Source organism: Chenopodium album, chromosome 10 (assembly GCF_948465745.1).
Source record: "Chenopodium album chromosome 10, dcCheAlbu1.1, whole genome shotgun sequence".
Lineage (NCBI taxonomy): Eukaryota > Viridiplantae > Streptophyta > Magnoliopsida > Caryophyllales > Amaranthaceae > Chenopodium > Chenopodium album.
The window spans coordinates 25466128-25469704 of record NC_137843.1 but is presented as its reverse complement, the minus strand read 5'-3'; the positions used below and the strand labels follow the sequence as shown (position 1 = coordinate 25469704).

Genomic DNA, 3577 nt, shown 5'->3' with positions numbered 1-3577 from the left:
GATCAGTTGATAGGGAGAAGGGGAAGCATGCTTGATTGATGATTTTTGCTAGTTGATGATCCTTGATTGATTGAATTGTTGCAATTAAATTGGTTGACATAGTTGTGCATGTGATTAATTAGAATAGGAGTGATCAACCTATAAGATTAATCTAGATTGCATTGAAAATTTCAATGACATGAACCCTTGATTTGAGAATTGCTTTAATTGATTGAGTTTGATTGTGATTTTCCTAGTTAGCCATTCATAGTGAACCCTAGCTTGGCTTATAGGAGATAGCCTTTAGATTCCTTTGGTTGCAACTATTGTTTGTCCTTTGTAATGTTTGAATTGATTGAGTGATCCATCAATTAGCATAATCATTGAGCTTGCATGTGGAACCTATATCCCTAGTGTTTAGTATATTGAATTGCTCAATTTATCTAGCTTTCTCGTTACCTTAGTTACCAACCATATCTTCCTACAATGTTCAAAGTAGCTTGACCTAGGCTATAGCTTACACCTACTCATTCCTTTGGGTTTGACCCTTGACTTACCATATACTCGTATTAGGTTGGTCGAGTGTTTATAAATTTTGTTTGGCTCTAGGGGAGGGTAGAAAACGTCCTACATTCTATGTCAAAAATAGCACCGTTGTCGGGGAGTGATATTGGTGCTTTGTTATAGTTGTTGAGTCTATTTTATCCTTAGTTGAAAATACAAAAAGATTTTTCTTTTAGGCTACACTTGTAGCCGTGCTACTAATCATTTCTTTTGAGATTGTATGCATAAAGCATGTGGTCATTCACTAGTGCCATTTGATCCGGAAATTGAGAGAACTATTGCAAGGATAAGGGTTGCTAGACAATCTTTGAGCCCTAGCACTTCAAGTGAAGAAGAACCATAACAAGAGGAACAAGCAAGAATGGGAGAAAATCTAAGGGTGGCGTTGAAAGAATTGGGGATTCCGGGTGCATATAGATTTGAGAGTGGGATTGCTCCACCTACAACACCGGCAAAGGACTTTGAAATAAGGCTGGCAATAATCCCTTTGATAAAGAGGCGACAATTTAGTGGGGCCAAACATGAAAGCCCACTAAATCATCTCATGGAGTTCGAAAAATATTGCAATACTATCAAGGTGAATGGAATTTCCCAAGAATTCATCCGCCTCAAGCTTTTCCCCTTTTCCCTCGTAGGGCGTGCCTTGGAATAGCTAGACAAGGAAGTCAAGCCGAATTCTCTAAGGACATGGGACGAAGTGACCAAGGAATTTCTATCTCGTTTCTATCCACAAAAGAAAACGGCGGAGGCTAGAGCTTTGATTCAAGGTTTCAAGCAAAAGCCTAGTGAGAGCCTCTATGAAGTATGGGAGAGATAAAAAGAATATCAAAGAGAATGTCCTCACCACGAAATTCCTACTTATCAAATTATTCAAATTTTCTATGGAGGCCTTAGTCCTCAAGGGAAATCATGTCTAGATGTTGGAGCCGAAGATCCCATCATGAATAAAACGAAAGAGGAAGTGATAGAAATAATTAAAGACGTAGTGAGGTACTATAGAGATTGGCAAGATGGAGAAAGGGAGTCAACTAGCAAGAGTAGCTCTTCGGTGTACTCGGTCGATCACCTAAATGCAATCAACAATCTATCCTCACAAATGACAAACTTGGGGAAGGAAATGTTTGCTATCAAGGCGAAGTTGGAAAGTGCTACCTACCAAGTTTCAAATCTTCACTCCCAATCTAAGGGGAGAGGTATTTCTTCTAATTCTCAACCCCCTCCCTCTTCTAGTAACATGCCTAGTGGTTGCTTGTTTTGTGATGATTGTGGATCGTATGATCATGATTTTTCTAATTACCCTCATGCATGTATGGATGTTTGTGATGATCAAGATGGAAATGTGAATGAGCATATGAACTATGTATCAAACAATAATGATTCTAGGTTTGAGAATCAAAGAGGTCAATGGAATAGGAATTACAACAACCATGGCAATTTTGACAACTACAACCAAGGTGGTGGTAATAGGAACCATGGGAACCAAAATTCCTGATGTAACTATAACAACCAAGGTTATAGTAGCCAAAATCAAAACCAAAATTATGGTAATCATAACCAAGGTTATGGTAACCATAATCAAGGTAGACGTAATTGGAACAATCAAAATAGGGAAAATTTTCAAAATAACTCTCAAAGGGGTCCCCCACCCGGATTTGCTCCAAAGACCCAAAATGGTAATTCCTATGTTCAATCCTCTTCTTCTTCTTCTCATAGGACTAATTTGGAAGAAATCATTGAAAACCAAACAAAGTTGTTGAACACTTACATGGGCGTAAGTGACAAGAAATTTAATTAAATGATGACTCATAATAAGATGCTTGAAAACCAAATTTCTCAACTTTCTAATGCTTTAAAAGACCATGCTATTCCTTCTTATTTACCTTCCCAAGGCCTAGATCCCAAGAGACCGGTCAATGCTATTGTTACAAGGATTGGTAAGGATCTTGAGGGGAGTTTGCCTAGGAAGAGTGAGACCAAGGAGGCCACAAAAGAGGATTTGGTAGAATATGAGAGAGATGGTGCATCTTTAAGTGAGGTTGAGATTGAGAAACCTAGTGAGGTGAGAGTGGAGAAAGAAATTGTGAAACCCAAGCTTCCTTATCCACAAAAATTCATGAGACATAAGTTGGATGAACAATTTGGAAGATTTATTGACATGCTCAAGCAACTTAACCTTTCTTTACCATTTACCGAAGTTGTCACCCAAATGCCCAACTATGCAAAATTCCTCAAAGACATTTTGAGCGGTAGGAGGACTTGTGATGTTGTAGAGACGGTGAACTTGACTGAGAATTGTAGTACAATCATAATGAACAAGATGCCACCAAAACTAAAAGACCTTGGAAACTTTTCCATCCCTTGTGCCATTTACAAAATGCAAATCGAGAATGCCTTATGTGACCTAGGAGCTAGTGTTAGCCTTATGCCATATTCGGTGTACCAAAGACTTGAGCTAGGGGAACTCTTACCTACTAACATCACCTTGCAATTGACCGATAGATTAATTAAATTTCCTAAGGGTAAGGTGGAGGATGTCCCTTTGAGGGTTGGGAAATTTGTTATTCCGGTGGATTTTGTGGTTCTTGAGATGGACAAAGATGCTAGCATTCCTATCATTCTAGGGAGATCATTCTTTGCTACTTCGGATGCTATGATAGATGTGAAGAGTGCTAAAATTTCACTCAAAGTAGGGGATGAAGTTATTGAATTTGACTTGAATGGTAATATGAAGTATCCAAGTTCTTCTTTATAAAATTGCATGTTGATTGATTCTCTTGATCATGTTGTGTCTTCCATGCATGAGAAATTGCTCACCTCTAACGACGCTCTTGAGAATGTTTTGTTGAATAAGGAAAAGATAGGTGCTCCTAGCAAGGAGATGGCTTTGTATGAAGATGTGATCAATGGAAGCCTTGAGGATGTTGAAGAGAAAATGTATATGAGCATTTCTAGCTAAGAAGCGTTGCAAGTGGCTACATCAAGGGAAGGTCAAGGTGTTCCAATGGTTGAGGTCAAACCTCTTCCATCACACCTT

At 38.7% G+C, this 3577-nt stretch overlaps 1 non-coding gene across 1 annotated transcript; it reads right to left on the bottom strand.

The window, feature by feature from the left end:
- Nucleotides 1–1289: 1289 nt before the first annotated feature.
- Nucleotides 1290–1395, bottom strand: LOC145565809 (small nucleolar RNA R71). The gene has a single exon (XR_014095185.1). It is a non-coding gene; the product is annotated as a small nucleolar RNA R71 (small nucleolar RNA).
- Nucleotides 1396–3577: the final 2182 nt, after the last annotated feature.